This window comes from Spodoptera frugiperda, chromosome 6, assembly GCF_023101765.2.
Source record: "Spodoptera frugiperda isolate SF20-4 chromosome 6, AGI-APGP_CSIRO_Sfru_2.0, whole genome shotgun sequence".
NCBI lineage: Eukaryota > Metazoa > Arthropoda > Insecta > Lepidoptera > Noctuidae > Spodoptera > Spodoptera frugiperda.
The window spans coordinates 2,795,683-2,815,843 of record NC_064217.1 but is presented as its reverse complement, the minus strand read 5'-3'; the positions used below and the strand labels follow the sequence as shown (position 1 = coordinate 2,815,843).

The 20,161-nt window shown below is 34.4% G+C and overlaps 1 non-coding gene across 1 annotated transcript; it reads left to right on the top strand.

The window, feature by feature from the left end:
* Nucleotides 1–8,862: 8,862 nt before the first annotated feature.
* Nucleotides 8,863–8,934, top strand: Trnam-cau (transfer RNA methionine (anticodon CAU)). The gene has a single exon. It is a non-coding gene; the product is annotated as a tRNA-Met (tRNA).
* Nucleotides 8,935–20,161: the final 11,227 nt, after the last annotated feature.

Below are 20,161 nucleotides of genomic sequence, written 5' to 3'. Positions count from 1 at the left end.
AAAGTAATGTAAATAATTTAGGGGGAACTCCAGACAGATAAGAGGATTTGCTATGATTTTCTGAACATGAAGAAATAGCATGTTTACTGGTCTAGTACCCTTTTTATAATAACGCTGTACGTCGTGTAGTAAACAGGTTAAGTATTAGTTATATTATTTGACATGAATAGAACGTTATCGTTATTTTTAATACTTTTATGCTGTACTTATGAGCAAAATTAAGTAATTCTCTCGACTGAGATATTTTTATAATATTAACCACAGCACTGTTATAATTAATTTTAATATAATACAATTGTTATGTTTCTTTAAGTGCACACATCGACTGGATTATAAATCTCCGGTATAAAATCGGAGAAAGTGCTAACTACTGAATGTATCAATTTTCGAGACTGTATAGTACTTACTCGTAGTATTGGGTCTTGAGTAGTGATCGATAATAATTGTTAATGATTTTACTGTTTATAGGTGTTTATATGGTAATGGTAATGATCATATACGATTAAAAGGATTATATCTAGATCATTTCAAGCAAACTTGACATAAAACATACTTAACAATATGGTTGAGAGACTAAAACACTTCGAAGATCATTTTTATTAAACCTGAGCACAAGATACAATAACTCTTCAAATCTACAGGGGATTACATGTAACCAACACTTGACATTTACCACAAAATAAATCACCCTTATGAAGACCGTTAGAAAAGATTTATTTACTACCCCCTAAAAAGAAACAGGACGAATGATTAAGTTGCTCATCTGGAATCCTAAGTCAACAAATCAGTCCAAATATGCTTAAAGGCTACTGACCGGTAAATTAGATGAGAAACCTGTGCTAATATTTGCAAGGAAAATAGAGGATAAAGTATCTTCGAGGTTACATGATTAGAGGAGTTTATTAGTGACCAAGCTCCTATTACCGGTACTAATGATGTCCCATGAGGTTTCGCGGGAGCGTTGGCAAGATTTCGTACCTGTGGATACATTTGGACATCGGCTTATTTTATCAAATTGATTCCTTGGAAATTGGCAGATGGATGGCATTGTATGTAATACTCTGCTTGTATTACATACTGTCATTATAATAGTCTTTGGTGTTTCGGTAAAAAATATGTGTCCTGTGAGAGAGCTCCAATTTTGACTGGTCGTATTATTTGTTGAATTGTCTTTGCCCATAGTTTTCTATCGGGAGAAAAGTGATTGATTAATTCGAACATCATTTTCGACTATGATTAAGTAAGGAAATAAAATACAATTGAAAAATAATATAAAAATTTACCGAAAATTACAACAACCACTCCGAAATATTACCGTAATTATTTAACTAAACAAAGTAATAAAAATTCAATACAATATCCTTTCCAGTAGAATTAATCAAATAATGTGATGTTTGCTATCGGCAAAGCGTATAGATTGTTTAATAACATTATTGAAGGCAGGTGGCGTTTCTGACTCATCCGTTTATGACGACGCCTTAGGGCTGGCACGTGACGTCATAACGGACTATGATAATATTTATTTCGAACATTTTGGTTGGACTAAAGTTGTATGGGGAATAAAACTGAAATATGTATGCATCAGAAATATGTTAAACATGAGAGAACGATATTCAATGTTATGTTGGGTATTGTAAATTGAAACAAAATGTATATTAAAATGTCCTTTAAAATAATGTTTTAAATTGAGTAGGTACTTTTAAGCCAAACATCGTTTTAAAATTAATTTCTTATAAAACCGACTAATCGTTTACACACAACCAAATAATCGTAATCTAATGTTTTAATGTATTTTAACATAAAAACAATTGAAACATTCGATATACAAATATCGAACCAAGAGACCAAATAAATAAATAAAAAAAATCTTCTCGTCTAGCCCAACCCTACACGTGAACCTATACAAAGGGTACGTGTATCTAAACAATGGATGTTTCAGCCAAATTTGATTGTTCTTATCTTAGAAATTATCGGAATTATAAAGCAGAACTACATTGGTGATCTAATATGTACTGTTTCAAAGCATTTTGTTTAATGTCGCAGCTGGCTTGTGTAAGTTCTTGTTACGCCTCGTTGGGAATATGTGGGGTCCATAATGGACAAGCCGGACATTAACAGGTTTTAAACATGGAAGAAAATATGTATAGTAACTGTTCAAATAGCAATTACCTCGGGTTTTACATTTTAACGGCGAGGTAAATTATAATGTTCTTATGTGGTGTATGTTTGTTTGTTTGTGATTGCCAATAGTCCATCCATCACTATATTATTATCTTACCTAGTCGTATTCATGCAGCCTTTCAAGCTGTGTTCTATGTCCAAATCAGACAAACAGTTCTAAGTGTGGGAGAGAAATGCTTCGGCAAGAATGGGCCGGCTTAACCGGAGTGATACCACGGCCTCACAGAAAATCGATGTGAAACAACGCTTGCGTTGTATTTCATTGTGTATTGGAGGCCCAATTACCTCCCTTCTCTATCCCCGATTCTCCAACAATCCTTAAATCGCGTCGTGTGTCGCGAAATGCTGCTCATGAATATGAGCCTCTAGCATGGCTTGAAACTAGTCGAGTTCCTCGTCAAAACAGTACGTGAGTAAGCCGATAACATAATAATTAATCCTTAAATTCTCTAAATGCTTAATATTTTCCAAAAATTATCTGAACAACAAGTCCCAGTTTATTATTTATTTCTTGTCCACAATTTTTCATTAGACCATCAGAGCATAGAATATTATATATGGCTTCTACTGCAGTAGATGTATAATTAAAATTGAAACCTACAACGCGCCTGGGACGACAAACTTGCCTTGACCGACTTTTATGAGAAGCGACGATGTTTTATTATAGAAGTTTATATAAAAGCTGTATCACATATTTGTAAAGAAAATGTTTAGCCTTGCATTTGTCTATAATCAATTAGAAAATATTATTCAACAGGAAAGATTTGAGTCAGAAAAGTAACTTTTTTAACCGACTTCAAAAAAAGGAGGAGGTTCTCAATTCAAAATTCAAAAAAATACGGTCATTTTTTTTTATGTATGTTAATCGATATCTCCGGCATTTATAGACCGATTTGAGAAATTCTTTTTTTAATTTTATTTCTTTATGAAATACATATGTAAACGAGCAGACGTATCACCTGATTGTATGCAATCGCCGCCGCCCATAAAGACACTTGAAACTTCAGAGGCGTTACAAGTGCGTTACCAGCTTTTTGGGGGTTAGGAATTTAAGGGTGGGAATCGGGGATTGGGAAAGGGAGAATTGGGCCTCCGGTAACCTCACTCGCACAACGAAACACCACACAGGCGTTGTTTTACGTCGGTTTTCTGTGAGGCCGTGGTATCTCACCGGTCGAGCCTGCCCATTCGTACCGAAGAATGGCTCTACCACACTTAAAAATTTCGTCCTAAAGACACACAAAATAGAAGTCAAATTACCATTCCGCATAATCACACATCATAATATCTTTTTAACGTCTTCCCTAACCTTAATCCAAACCGTTAAGCCTGATAAGAGCAGGTTTATGTAGTCATGTCCGAAATCTTACGGCAAATTTCCTCTTTGAAAGCAAGCAGAGCTTCAAGTAGTCACGCACAGCTAGAATTTGTTCCCGTGTACTCCAAATATATGTCCAAGTCACGTCTTCCAGCATTTTAAGGCGTAATAAAAGTAGTACTAACATCTTGAGAATGCTCTAAAGCAGCTGTATAGCTGTATACTTATCATACTTTTATTCTATTTTCTTTCTCACCAGTTGTTACCGTCTCCGTTCGAACATAGTTTTAATCCCTGTATGACGTCTTTTAGATTTTATTCTTTGTTCTGGGATTACTTTGAACGATTCTTATGTACTAAATTTTAAAGCTTTGAGATACTTTTAATTATTCACGTGTGGGTGTTGTTTTGACATTTAGATAGATCTTGTACAAATGGCAAGTAGTAAGTGAACATGTGAGCTATAATATCAATTGGATAATGTTAGATTTATTAAGGAGTTATGGCATTAAGGTTTTATTTTAAATGTCCTTAAATATTACGCCGCGGGTAACTTAATTTATGTTACGAAAATAATAATATTGTATGTAATAATACAAATGTAACGTGTCTATTAATTCATCGTCAAAAAATGGTATAAAAATATTTCACGATTCACGAAATAAACAATATTCTAATGTAAACATTCTAGAACATTTCCATATAGAGAAAACAGCAATTCTAACATACGTAGACGTCAATTTACTAGCCACGTATTCTCTCTGAAAATTGATGGCTGCAGCATACGACATCTCAATAGGAAACCGCAAACCAGCTAATGAAGTTTTGTACTAACGACCGCTTATCAAGTTATCCTAACATCTATTCATACATTTTCAACTATACCCTTTTGTTAATAAAGTCGAAATTCCGTTGAACGAAGATAGGAAGTAGTCAGCCGGTAACGTGTCAACGGACAAAATACAAGATACGGAGACTTGTTAAGATATAAAGTTTTAGAGTGAAACTAAGTATTGAGTGAAATCGATACGATTAGCTCCTGTTCTAGTACTTGGACGGAGTCATGCAAAAACTTTTCAATTTGTATCCCACTGGGATGCGATAAGAACTATTTTCAAAAATGAACATTTTGGGATCATGAAGGTATAATACACTATTTTGACAAAACCTTAACTCAAATCATTTATTGCATTCATGTGTAGACTTAGGTACAAAGATATAACATCATACAACTTAGACAAAACAAATTCAGTCATCATGCCCAGTATTTATTTCCAGTTTCTGAAGCTAGAATTTAACTAAGTATCTTCAAACAAAAGTTGTACAATATAATCATTTCATGTTCAGACTGACATTACTTTTAATTTAGTTTGACAGTTTAAAATTAGTAAAGAGAATTTTACAGGTACACCCGCGCTATCTAAATTAAAATCTAAACCCTTTCTTTTAGTTATAACAGGGCTGTGATCTATTGAAAAATCTCCTAAATTGAATATTGAACTCTGTGTTGTAACAAAATAAATTTGTCAAACCTTAAACTCCACAACAAACATTTTTGCTTTATCCAAAAACATTAAAAACAAACCATTATTCAGTATTACCTTATCAATTACTCCATTATCTCTTTTGCGTTTCGTTTCTCGAAAATCATTGTTCTCTTCTTTGTGAACATCTGTAACAGTGATAGCACGATTATCATCCATTGTGGATTCTCCTTCCTCATTTTCATTGAGCCACACGGGTTAATTAATTTTATTCACGAGAGCCGCATCTAATTCCGCAAGTGCTGCAATAAACAACACAGGTATATTATAGCTATAAAGAGCCTGGTCTTTTGTCTCTGTAAATGTTCCATAATAAGATCTTAACGCTCGTTTTATGAGGATCCTTGCCACTACAGTTCTTATTGTGTGTAAGAACAATGATCCTCCAATAGTTGTTGAGTATTAGCGCTCATGTTTAGTGTACAATTCTTTTGTCATCTTCCTACCTGGCTTCATTTATATTGTTTGGCCTTTTTTGTTGAAGTGTTTATTTATAATGTTACTCTGTTATTGGTATTGGGGATTCGTTTAGGGGAAAGACCTACAGCATTGAAATATTGTTGGTTTATTGTAATTTGAACATAATGTATCGAGCCTCATTGTGTTCTATAAAATAAATTGTGTTGTATTAAGTTCGTTTTTTTGCGAACGTTAGTGATGTTTTATTTACTTTAATGATTGGACCGTTATTTCCCGTGGAGTATACCTTTACAGTTATAGCAGACTTGACTTAAGGAAGGTGATGGATTAATAAAAATTAATAGTCTATACAAGTATAATAGAGTTGTATTTTGTGAAGTTTTTACAATACTGTGCTAATGACAAACCGTGGTATTTATTTCACTTAAGCTTTCTAACTGACAATTACAATTTAAACTTTATCTTGTTTCAACTTAGATCACATTAAGTATAACAAATAATTAAATATAAAATTCCTCTATATTAACTATCTTTAAAAACAAATTCTCACTAATAGAAACAAAATATTAAAACATTTTCCAAGACGAGATCGTAACAAAGACATCCGCAGCAAAAGTATGAATAAAAAAACTCGACAACTTATTCAAAAACTGTTACCAAGAACTGCTTCAAATCGTGCTATCCAAAGAAAGTCGGTTACCTGTCACAGAAAATAAACTACGAAAGTGTTAGGTTAGTAAAACGCATTGTCCTTTGCACTCCAAGAACTTTTATTACTCAACTGCACGCAAAGAACTTATTGTTTGGCACTTGAGAAGTCGGAATCCCATTGTGTTCTTGAAAGATAGTTTGCGGAAATTTTATTGTTTTCTTAAGGTTTTTACTTGAGAATTTTATTGCTGGATAGTTAAGCTCAGCTATTTGCAATTACTCGTTTTCTATGTGATCAGAATGCCGAAGTATTTTCGTTTTTGAACGAGTTTCGCTTGTAAATGTGTTTTGTAGTTGAGAAACTACGCTTTTAGAAGTGCAAAATTTGTTTTCTTGTATAAAAACTTGCTGTCGGTTACATTTTTTAAACATAATTATAATGTCTTCAATTTTAGCAACAAACTGTGCATTCTTATTGGACGTATGAGTATATTAAGATGTTCTTAAATAGGGGTATGTCATAATCCCGACGCTTGAAAGGAGACACGGAGACGGTAGTAGTCATCGTCATTTTAAGAACACTGATACTCATTCGGGGATCTGTCATCACGTTGCTTGGAAACAAAACTTAAATCGATATCAATAATTTATCATCATTAACAAACATTTGCTTGTAACAACTCCAAAAAATCGTCACTAAAACGACAAGGAAATGACCCTTGAAAGCAATGACTTAGCCTCTTGATGGCCCTATGAACCCCGTTTATCCTTTCCCCTTATTTCCCCGTATTCGTGAGGGCTATGGCGTACGATCCCTTTCCTGTCATCGTTTATAATTACGATTTCACCCTGTATGTTTGAATTACAACTTTCGAGGCAAACTGAAGTAATTATATTAGGTTTTTTGGCTTACTCATGTAACTGTTTGACGAGTGTAGAGAGAACCGGTGGCTAGGCAACTGGTTGCCGTGCAACGAGTCGTGGATTCGATTCCGTACGGAATAGCTAAATCTTTGTGTGACCCACAAATTGTAGTTCCGAGTCTGGGTGTCATATGTATGATGATACGATATAGAAAAAATCCTATGTGGGGCAACGTCTAAAAAATACTAGACTAGTTTTAAGCCACACTAGGGGCTCAATAGCTGCGCGACAGTGACCGCGTCCTGTGTCGCGAGATTCTGCTCATGAATATTATCATTATATTGGCGGGAAATCTGTCTTCAACGCTCATCTACTGACAGTCAATTAAAACTCTAACAGGACTATGGTCAACCTTATTACTGCAACCCGTTGTTCCTAGTTACGTCAGTTAAGGTCACTTGACAAACGAGACACTCAAATAAAATTTAACATTCTACTCATCAGTCATACTTATAATCACTAGGCGTTCACGTCAGTACAATTCTATAATAACCCAAAATACACGCTATTCTTAAAACCCCAATAGTAACCAGAAACCTTCCCTATGGTATTAACGACCACTCTCAAACATCACTATTACAATAGCGTACTGAACAAAAGTCGTGGTCATAATCAGACGGGACTTATCCCACCCATTAATGCGAAATATCTTTTCAAAGAGGGGAAATAAAAAAATCAAAATATGTTATTAGAAATCTGTTCACCCCCTAGTTATGAAATTATGTTAATGTGATGCCGTTGAAACAAGAAAAACTGTTCTTATTTCCGTGGTGTAAGGTCGGTTATTGAGTGGTTTATGCCATAAAAGAACGTCACGGTGTTATGGTTCTTTTGATAAAGAGATTATTATGAGAAAAAATCTCCCATGGAGTTTTATTGTCTGTAATGTTTGTACTAGAGTAATATAATATGAAGCTTCGGCGAAGTTTAATAAATGTTCGATATACAATTTTAATAGCGGGTATATCGGATTTAATAATAAAGGTGCATTGTGAGGAAAAAAATATATTTGATTTTTATGCGGATCTAAAGACGGGCACACGTTTGGGATCGAATGTGAGATCCGCATTTAAAGTGTAAACAGATTTATTGTTATAAAATATCTCAGAGAGCATTTGAGCTAATCTAATGTGAGTATGTATCATAATGGTATAAGAAATTGGCTGTAGGTCGAATTGCGAGATCGGCTTCTAAGCTAATAGCCGTCGTTAGGAACTTACGATAGTCGGGTTGGATGAAGTTTTAGTGGATTTTTCTTTTTCAAATCACCCCAACTTCTTCTCGGTGTTGTCAAAAATATATTTCATACATAAATGTTTAAGTTGATTGTACAGTATACTAGTGAACAGTATTTAATTTCTCCTTTATAATTACTCGACGATTTTCCACCGCTCTGAACAGTCCAAGCTAATGAAACTGCACGTAGATTCATTATCGTGTTGCAAACAAGTTTTTTAATTACACATACATTTACAATATTTGTTTAACTTGTACAAACTTGTGGGGAACACGAGATAGGATTTACCTTAAAATAGCTAATTCACCGACATAGTTGCGAACTGGGGCAACGAGCCGGCTAATTTATGTAACAATGTCCAAAATTTTCAATTTCGAGTGAAAAAAGAGTTAGCGCTTTTTGTTAGTGTTAGATGCTATTTTTTGGGTATGTTACGTGTTAAAGGGTGGATGGAAAACAAAATTAATGTTGATTATGTACTTAAATATCAATTAAATTACCCAATTTGTCATACTTATGACAAAGCTACTGCTTACAAAATGACAACAAATAAATATTGGAGCTATATTTCGGCATGTTGGTATGTAAGCAGAGTGGCGCAGTGGAAGCGTGCTGGGCCCATAACCCAGAGGTCCGTGGATCGAAACCACGCTCTGCTAAAAGTACTTTTTGCTCTTTTTTTCGATTTTTTGTTACGTCTTTAGTCTAGTTATTTATTTCATTTTTATACTAAACTTCACATTGCTGTCTGGAGTATTACCTACACTTTTTTCTGGCTTAAATTAAGCAGCTAGAAAATGTATGATGCAAATTTTGCAAAGAACGTCGGAAACTTTAGTAGATTTGTTTAGACGTAACTACAACCCCTATAACCTGGCTTACATAAACTGTAGGTACCTACTCAAACTGTAGAAGTATAATAGCCGTGCAAGAGAGTTATAAACTGTTCAATTAATTCACTATCAGTCTCAAACTACAGCAATACACCAACGTAATACCTAGAAGCGAAAAACTGTCGAAATAAACTGACGCAGATACAGCGTCGAGCGAGTGGAACATAAATAATCTGAACAGAACGGTGTCCCTAATTCCCATAAATCGAAATATCCGTGGGGCCACATCGACCCGGTGGCGGTGATAACGTATATTTATGGTGATGATGCATCCACTTTGTCTGCGGATGAGAGTAGCCTTGAATTTTGGTAGGAGCACTTTTGGGGCGGATTTTCGTACCCGACCATAGTCTGCTACGATGGTTACTGCGCTGGTGGTTAACTGAGGTGTATCTTTTAGATTTTCGTTAGATTTTCGGATGAGAAGAAAAGAAAAAACAGTTTATTTGCACCGTAACAAAAATAATTACCAGAAAATAAAGATCAAAAACTAAAAAAATTGTACACGGCGCAAAAAGGTTCAGCTAAAATGCCGTGATCCGAGCGCGATAACTCTAGTCAGTTGCGACGCTGATTTTCAGCATTAGCTCGTCGTTATAATATAATATAAATAAATAAGTAGTTTTAAATAATAATTATCTCAGGATCATTAACAATTCCATAAAAAAGGAAAAAATAATATATTATACCTTAAATTAATGAAATTCGACTATTTAATTTTATGAGACAAAGTGTTATAGGACTTTTCGTTACGTCATAACATTCCTAACCGCAAGAATGCCATACAATGAGGCATTATTTTCACTCCATATCGTATAAGACTAGTAACAAAAACGTGTTAGAAAGTCTTGTTTTCCAAGTACAGCTAAAAATTTTCTGTAATCTTTTCAAAACAAAACAACTTTTATATGTAGCAATGAAACGGCAATGACTGAAGGGCCGTTACGTTTAAAACACGATGTTCACTATAATTGGTATCTGGAAACTATTTTCTAGTACACTCGTCATAGACTGTAATTCCAAATTGGAAATGTAACTCCCTGTAATCTTCAACAAGTGGAGATCGAATGAGTGCATATACAGCATGTGTCTATACAAGTACAACGGAGTAGCAGAAGATACTCTAATAAATGGAGCTATAGGGTGATAGTACACTGGAGTGTAACAAGCCAAGATAAGTCTAATGATTTCTTAAGAAATATTAATGAAGAAAAATGTTATTTTTTGAAACATTTCTCTGCTTGTATAACGATAAGAATGCTATTGGTAATTATTATGTAATTAGCTTTATAAAAATTTGAGATAATAAAATATTAATGGTATCAACAGATTGGTGATTACAATAAACATTTATTTATGAAAAAATGCTATTTTTAAATAGGTGTTGGCGTGAAATACGCAAAAACAAATATTGTAGCTAACTAGATACAAATTTGATGTATCAAGAGCTACATGTATTGAATTTCATTTAAACTGTAACCAACCAGTTTTTTTTATTTATATACAATACTTTTATAGGAATTTTATCCACGAGTTTCATATTGCTCTATCATACTATATATATAAAAATCAATTGCTATTCCTTTGTCTCGCTAAAACTCGAGAACGGCTGGACCGATTTGGCAAATTTTGGTCTTGAATTATTTGTAGAAGTCCAGGGAAGGTTTAAAAGGTGAGAAAATATCAAATAATTGACGGAAAAACCCTAAAAACTGCCCTTTCCTTTATCCCATACAAACGTTTTCTAACTAATACGTAGAGTCAATTTGAGCTTTATTGCTATTGGATAAAGTTCATTGTTGGATAAATGCTATTGGATACTAAAAAACAAATGCTATTGAATAAGTGTGCGTTGGAGACTTGGAGCACAGAATCCCTACTAATATTATAAATGCGAAAGTAACTCTGTCTGTCTGTAATTACGCTTTCAAGCCTAAACCAGTGAACCGATTTTGATGGAATTTAGTACTGAGATAGAATAGACCTTGATACTTTTTATTGCAAAAAAATAGCGGAGAATGGGTAAAAATAAGGGATAAATGGTCATATGGAAATTCGTCATTTTAAAAGCTGTAACAGTAAAACTTTGTATTTAGATACTTAATGAGGAACGAAAGAACATGGTCTACTTTTTATTGCAAAAAAATAGGGGAGAGTGGGTAAAAATAGGGGATGAATGGTCATATGGAAATTCGTCATTTTTAAAGTTGTAACAGTGAAATTTTGTATTTAGACACTTAATGAGGAGCGAAAGAACATAGGCTACTTTTTAATAAAAAGGGTAGAAGGCGTAGTATGTTTGATAGAGGAGATTAATGTTTGCTTGAAAATTCGTCATTTTCGTTAATACGTTGCCCGTGGCTTCACTCGCGTTCGATTCTTATTTAAATACACATATACTTATTTAAATCGCCAATATCCCTACAACCATACTAATGTTATGAATGCGAAAGTAATCCTGTTTGTGTTGAGGTTACATTCGTGCAAGAATGTTTTTTTTTGGAATATAACAACGAAACAATGTATTTTTTTATTGATAGGCAATATATAGGAAATTAAAGGATAATAATATATATAACCTTGGCTACTTTTCATCATGATTATAAAATGATGAATCGGCGGTCGTGGTTTCTTTGGAATACATATCTTTAAAAATGCTAACAGTAACATATTCTCAAGTAATTCACATTTTAGATGACATACGGCAGCATTTTGACCACTAACACCACTACGCGGACGAAGTCGCGGGCAAAAGCTAGATTCGATAAATTTTCATTTGTACATGTCAAATATTTGGTGTTTCTAAATTCAAATTCTGTAAATAATGATTGACATTTATGAAAAGGGTGAATAAACAATTGTCTGTATTTTTTTTTTAATCTATTGAAAATGTTGAAAAGTGCATTAAGCATTAATAGAAATTCCTCAAATATTAATAATGCGTGCGTTCAGAAATAATGACAAATTATCAACAGTTACGCGTGTGTTCAGAAATTTATTTTGTGTAAATTAAAGTTTCTATTCACGTTTTCGAACAAACGATGCTCTTTCAATATAGTCTATTGGTGTGAATGACATTGACATTCGTATTGCGCGTTTTTTAAAATATGCAAAATTAAATGTATATTTTTCAATATTTCTGAGAGATTATCTTAATATTTCTTCGAGTTTTAAAGACTAAGAAGATTTTTATTTGCTAATAAGTGTTTGTTAATCAAGGTAAGTTCACATCTTCATTATTGATTTTTAGTAACTTTTGGTGACTACACAATACTACAATTTGGTATACACGGTTATGCAGAAAATGTATGAGAGCTTTTTATTTTCAGTTGGAATTTCGTTTTTAACAATGCTACCAACCAGACGTACAAGCTTAGGCCGCAGAACTCGACATCATTTGGGGCAACAAAAGTTATACGAGACAATTTTTTTTAGTTTTAAAACCATGTAGCTGGTGCAAAATATGTCGAGTCAGTGATGTGTTTATTTTGTAAACAATAAATCAAATTACTAATAATAGTCTATAATCCGAAGACTTAATCAGCAACATTTATAACATGTTGTATTTTAATGTCGAGGTTAAAAGTAGTTTTAATTTGAAATGATGTAATGTATTGTGGCAGTATTTTGCGAGCCACATGGTGGTACAATTTGCTATACAATTGCCTGTATACATATTTATATTCTTGCAGATTCAGGGATTTAAATATATCATCAAACAGGTTCCTTATTGCCAGTGCCTGTTGAAGACTATACATTTTTGCAAATATATTTTATGGACAATTCAGCAAGAGAAGTCGATCAGCGTTGCGCACACAACAACTCAGTAAAGAGATCCATTGTGATGAACAACTTCAAACATTTTTCCTTCAACACAATGAATTAGTTGCATTAGACCGATGCATTAGACATTCACAAATGCATTAGACCGCATGCCATCAGATAATCACAAAATTGGCATCAGAGCCGATAAGGCGCCTGCAGAACAGTGAAATGATTGAATCCTATGAAATAAACACTATTATGAAAATATATTTAGTTTTTTTTTTTAATTAGTAAAGTCCTTTTCAGGTATAGTGAGATCAGGAAATTATGGATTCATTTTTATATTTTTATATGGAGGATATTTATAGATTCCAATTCAAATTGAATAGGGACTCATACATAACTCAGCTATACAAAATAAAGCAGAGCATCATTGCTACGCGAAAGCGGTACGAAGTTCGCTGGGTCAGCTAGTACTATTAAATAAATATTACAATTCCAAGTATCTCAATTGGTCCTCACAATCCCACGTTGTTTCCTCGTAACATAAATATAATATTTTGATAAATACTGTTGCGTGTAGGAAAAGTTCTGCGTGCGTTATTTATTGCATCTCAATCTATATTTATTTACCGGAAGATTTTCAAAGGATTTATTATAGTTTCGTTTTCCTCGTTTTTATTTGAGATAATAACTTTATTACACATGTTGTACACGGAAGAAATGTCTCGTGTTTTGGTACCGAAATGTTATGTAAATTCGTTTTGTAAATATTGTATGTTTTAGTGCAGTAATCGTTTACCGTGTAAATGTTTGTGATTATTCTCACGGGTAAATTGTTGTGTGTAAATTTAATGCATAATGTTATTTTTAAAAGATTTACAAAGACAGTGTGAAATATTAAGATTGATTCGATGCGATGGATGAAATGTTGAACCTACGTAATAATATTCGAAGAACGAGTTTTAAAGTCAATCCAGTTTATAATCTAGTCATATGAAAACAATACTTTTTTTATAGAACACATCCGTAAACGAGCAGACGGTAAGCAATCGCCGCCACCCATGGACACTTGAAACACCAGACAGATAAGTGCGTTGCCGGCCTTTTGGGGTTTAGGAATTTAAGGGTTGTTAGGGAGTCGGGGATTGGGAAGATTGGGAAGGGGACTTCGGTAACCTCACTCACATAACGAAACAAAACGCAAGCGTTGTTTCACGTCGGTTTTCGGTAAGGCCGTGGTATCACTCCGGTCGAGCCGGCCCATTCGTGCCGAAGCATGGCTCTCTCACACTTCTCCCACAATACTACCTCACTTTGAACATAACATCCATCGTTCACAGATTCTGGTACATTCATTTGAACTCGACTAGGCATACATTTCTTAGCATTCAATAACTCAAAACGTTTGCGGCATTAAATTATGCCCCGAATGGGCCTTGTCCATCGTTACGTCATAGTGAACAGATAGCCTTCTGTGGTACAGCCGGCGATTCGTTTGCGGTATTTGCGATGGCCGTGCAACGGTATTTCACAAATATTTGGATTTGTAAAATGTTGTGGCAGATATTGCTTGGTATTTTGAAATTGAACTGGCAGATTTGATGGCATTTGTTGCGGATTTAGTTGGGACTTTATTGATTTGGTTACTTTAAAATGTTGTAAGGGAATATAGGTTGTTTGGTCGTGTCTGTTTTTTTTTTTATATAAAAGTTTTGAACAATATTGACGTTCGGTTATGTAACTGACGGTGTTGACGCGCTTCAGTTGCGATTTTCCGGCGCTTTGGCTTAACACACAAATCCGTTGTTTTCCACGATTTTTGTGTTACTAAAAATAGAACACAAATATTTTTTTAGCTATACTAATACAAAGCTTAATACTTTAACTGCACGGTTAATGTGATAGCTGGGTCATTGGCTGCCGCGCAGCGTGTAGTGGGTTCGATTCCCGTACGGAGCTACTATGTGTTTGATCCTGTTGGTTCGGGTCTGGGTGTCATGTGTATGTGAACATTTTTTAAATATTCGGATCAGTGTATTGTCAACTCAAAAAATAGGCAATTAACAAAAAAGATCCTAATCACTAAAAATATACTTCCCACCATCATACTCCTGTTCCAAGTCCCATGTCCAACCTCCAAAACATTTCACAAATCACACAATAATAAGTGTTTCTATACCAATGCCCCCTGTACTCTCGAACAATAGTATCACACATGTAATCTGAATCCCGCTAGATTAATCTTCCTACAGTCCATTGTGCCCGAATCCCGAATGTTCCCGTAGTCAGAAAGGGATTATTTTAAATAGGTGTCCGTGCGTTCGATTTTGTTTCGTTAGCTGTGTAACTGGATCAGATGTCCATCAATATTTGGTATTGAATGATATTAGATAAAAAATGTTTTCTAATTTAATCTTATTTCATTTTGTTTGTTAAGCATGATCTAAAAGTGTTGAATTGATTACAGAAGTCGATGGGGCTAAAAACTACACTAGCGCCGCAAGAAAAAGTAGATCCTGAGGGTGCTTTTCCACCAGATATGTGCTATACTCCGAAAATGTAAAAGTTAAGCTGTGAAACTATGTGACCATTTCCACTGCTACTAACTAGCTATACTATACTAACTAGTAGTGAAGCCATACATAGCACACATCCATAGCACGCATCTTTCCATATAAAACATAGCTTAGCTGAATCCGTTTCCACCAGTGCTAAGTTATGTATACCGATGAATATGATTGGTGGAATCCAAACTCATCCACAGCAAAGTAGCACATCTATTGAAAAAAAGCACCTTTTATCTAAATTAAACACCTATAAGAATATCTCTTATAAAATAAACAATACCTAATACAAGAAAAAACTTATACATCCAACATAAACATTAAGATTTTCTCTACTCGGTACCAATTCATTATTTTTCTCATCCAATACAAAGGATACTTTATTAAATAAATGCTGACTAATTAACACCAACAGTTACAGAGAACGTATGTAAGTTATTTATTACGAATGCATATTATTCTTGGTAAGCTTCATACATTATTTCATTAAAATTTTCTTTCCAGAACCGGTTTAAACAGAATAAAGTGAGAAATATTGTTGTATTTTACTGGAAATGTTATTTATGTAACGATGTGGTTTGTTTTTGTGGTATATTATATAACTTATGCTTCGTTAAGGAAAGTGTTCTGGGGCCTTTGTACGAGTTTACTTTACGTATAAAGAGATGGAAATGAAAGCGCGTTCGGGGCTGTGATTGGTTGGTTCATTCGTGCTGGCCTATCAGAGCGCGGAACGCGTACTTGTTTCGATTTTGTTAAACGTAAAGTAAACTCATACAAAGGGTATATATAGATTGCCGTGACAAGTTGAGTGACTAGACTACCGTATACGAAGTAATGACCATCATCCACTTCTATAGGCCTCACCAATAGTATCAATAGCACACCGCTGCTCGATCTTAAGTTCTTCACAGCTAGCCACTGCCAATTACTTTAATGCAATAACGAGCACGAGGTTAATGACACATAGTATAACAAGGTAAGTTATTTGGAAAAAAGCTCTTTGATCTGCCATCCTTCAGCTTGACTCTGCTCTTATATGGTATTATTATGTGACTTGATTAGAGATAGAAAAAATAAACTAGAATTTAAATACATCTCATTTTAACAAAACGAGTATCACGACCCTAAAATCAATCTCGAGGAAAGCATTCAGAATAATAGTATTAATGTAATAGGAACCAAAAGTTTGGCCCTCATCCAATGTAAATAAATCATTTTGATCGATGCGATGTACTCACGTGCGAAACAGGGATGCATTGTTATATGCCCTTGTCACTCTTGGTGTAGATTGTAAGAGAAAGGCGATTTGGTTCGGGTTTTTGCGAGTAAAATTCACTTTAATGTCTCTTGTTTTCTGAAGATTTGTAGTCAGAAAGCAGGAGAATATTTTATGCTTGTTTGTTTTAGAGACAAGAGAAAATAAAGCGTTACTTTCTTTAAAGTGTAATAAAATTATTAGGACCATCAAGAGATTTTCAGGTAGAGCCAATGCCTCGGTACGAGTGGGCCAGCTTGAACGGAGAGATACTTAGCACGCCACGGTCTCACAGAAAAATTACGTGAAACAATTGCAACGCTTACATTTGTTTTACCATGAGGGTTGTACGTCGAACTTCTGATTCTTAAATCGTAGAAAGTTTTTTTTATGGAATAGGGAACAAACGAGTAGCCAGGTCACCTGATGGAAAGCGATCAGTGCCGCCCATGGACATCCACAACACTATAGGAGTCACATGCGCGTTGCCGGTCTTTTGAGAAGGAATACGCTCTTTTCTTGAAGGTTTATTAAATACACGCTTCGTTCTATAACTTAGTCCACAACCGATATACAAAAGTCATCCACTTGGAAGAAGAGTTTCCTTTGTGGGTCCGACCCCCAAATATCCAGCAACATTTTAAACTTATAATAATAAAAGAATTGAAGCCGGATTAATTGTGTTATTTTAATTCTGAGAGATCTTTTAAAGTGCTGTCGAACGTAAGTAATATGTTATTGTGTTGTTCGAAAGAATACAGGAATTGTTTTCTAGAAAGTATTGTTTAAGTTGTATTGTTGATTTTTGTTTTTAAATTGATTTAGATGCTATGGTTGATTAAAAAATAATGATTTAAAATGTACTAAGAGTTTTTGGACGCTTTTGGGGCTTTATCCTCAAGTTTCTTTATATTTTTCATCAGATACCTAGCTATGTGTTTCAATACAAATAATTTAATTTCGCTTCAGATCTACATTACACGATTTTTCTGTCTACAACATTTATCAACATTAGGTACCTATTTTACTTAGGCATTATATTCCTTTGAAAGGAACAAAAAAAAAGTACTAACATACACAAATGACAAGCCTATTTTTCTTTTTCACGAAAAGGTTAAGTTATGTGTTATATCATACTCCCACGGACCACCTTTTTGCTCGTTATTACAGCCTCATTACAACAAATTATATGTACGGTCGACTCTCATTAATTCGAATCTGCCAGATTATTCTGTAGTGAGCTCGAAGTGAGCTCGATCCTGTTTTCGCCAGTCATTGGTCGAGATTATTCTTGTAACCAATGACATTGTGGATCGTGATCGAGTTCACTTCGATCTGTCGAATTGAAAGTTACAGAATAGCCTAGCTGGAGGGACTCTTAAAATATTTCGAATTACCGAATAATTGAAAATATCAAATGCTCTAAAATGTTGGTATAAGTAGCAACATTTTACTATAACATTTTGAGGCAAGTTTCAATTTCTTTGCAAGGCATTCGCATGCTATTTTCATACCAGTATAAGTACAAAACAATTATAAAAAGTAATAGTTTGTTCCGTAGTACATAATAAAACCTCATCGACGACTTATCTATAAATTGAGTTTATTTTATACGGTCCTAAAACCAATATACAAAGGTTTAAATATACGTTTTATTTTTACGCAGGTAACAGACATTTGCGATAATATTCTACTTAATAGTTCTATCTACAAAGCCTCGATATCCGAAACTATGTTACCACAACATATTTCTTCATATTTATAAATATTTCCAAAAAGGCTGTCAGGTTTCCAGAAGTATAAAACCATTTTATTATGGCATTCGCATGTGTACCTAACTACATAGCTAATAATATTGTTCATAGATACGTTGTTTAATATCTTTGTGTTAGTTTCCTAGTAGTTTGAGCCTACATCGCTTGTGCTTCGTGGAGGTTTGTTTTGCTGTTTCATAGTTTTTAAATAGCTCATCATCAATCGGTCAACAATCTTGCCAACCCTCATTGAGCAAACGTGGTGATTATGTTTAAATCTTCTGCGTCCGAGAAGACGCCTTTTGTCAGGAATGGTCGATTTTATAGACTGTTGATGATGATTGATCAATCACGGTAGGCATATACACTAAAATATTTAGTAGATGCGCATTGTCATACCTATAACTACCACGTTGGTCAGGGCTCAATGAGTGCTTATGTCCTACCTAAGGAGTCCTAAGATTATCTAACTTACTTTAGACTTAATATACAGCTACTTATGTTCTGTTTCTTGTGAAACTATAATCGTTAAGTTTCTATGAATATTTTACTAACTTATCTGTGTAATAAGTAAGTTCTTTGTGTGACACATACTTCAAAAGTATATCAGAATATTAGTACTTCACTCATTAGAAGTCAGGCATTGCGTTGGTCGTAACCAGATAAAAGTACTTTGCATAATTACTCATTCAAATTAAAACAAAGGGTTAAATCCAGTAAAAAAATCGCTCATTTTGACAGTTGATACGCTCGGAAATATTTTATTTTATTGCTTTGAAAGCTACAGGGTTTAATACAGCAATGGCTATTAACATCGAAATGGATTATCTCGGCCAATTCAATCGGATACGTATGTCAAATGAAGTAAATATCATTTTCCATTCTGATTTTATTTTACCTATTTATTTAATGTTGTATGTATAATGTGACAATACAGCTTTTTGGTGTTCAAACAGAATTTTAATTGTAAATAAGCAATGGTAATTGAATTATCTCTCTACAGTTTCAATAGTTGTAGTTAATCCAGATACATGCAACGTTACATTGTAGCCATTCAAGTTTGGGAGAGCCATACTTTGGCACGAATATTGTTTCATGAGCGTTGTTTCACGTCGGTTTTCTGGGAAGCCATAGTATGATTACGGTCGAGCCAGCCCATTTGTGCCAAAGCATGGCTCTCCCACACTTACTACGTCCATGAAAGATGCATTCGTATTACTATCGTCAATTAATGGAATGCACACACTCTGCGTTTAGCATATGGTTACGTGGACAATTGTTATTTTTTATGATATATAAAGAGCAGATGAGTCACCTGATGGTAAGCAGTTCCCACCTCCCACGGACACCTGAAATAAAAGAGGGATTACAAGTGCATTGCCGCCCTTTAGGGGGTTAGAAATTTAGTGGCTGTTATGGAATCGGGTATTGGGAAGATTGGGAAGCGGAATAATTGGGCGGTAACCTCGCTCACACAACGAAACACAACGCAAGCGTTGTTTCACGTCGGTTTTCGGTGAGACCTTAAAACTTCAACCCAAATACGTACATCAAATCACATCTACAACTTCACCTACTCTTTGACCCACATGTGCGTGAGTTAGTGGCATAAAGAACGAAGCGCGAACATTCAGGCTGCATTACTAGCT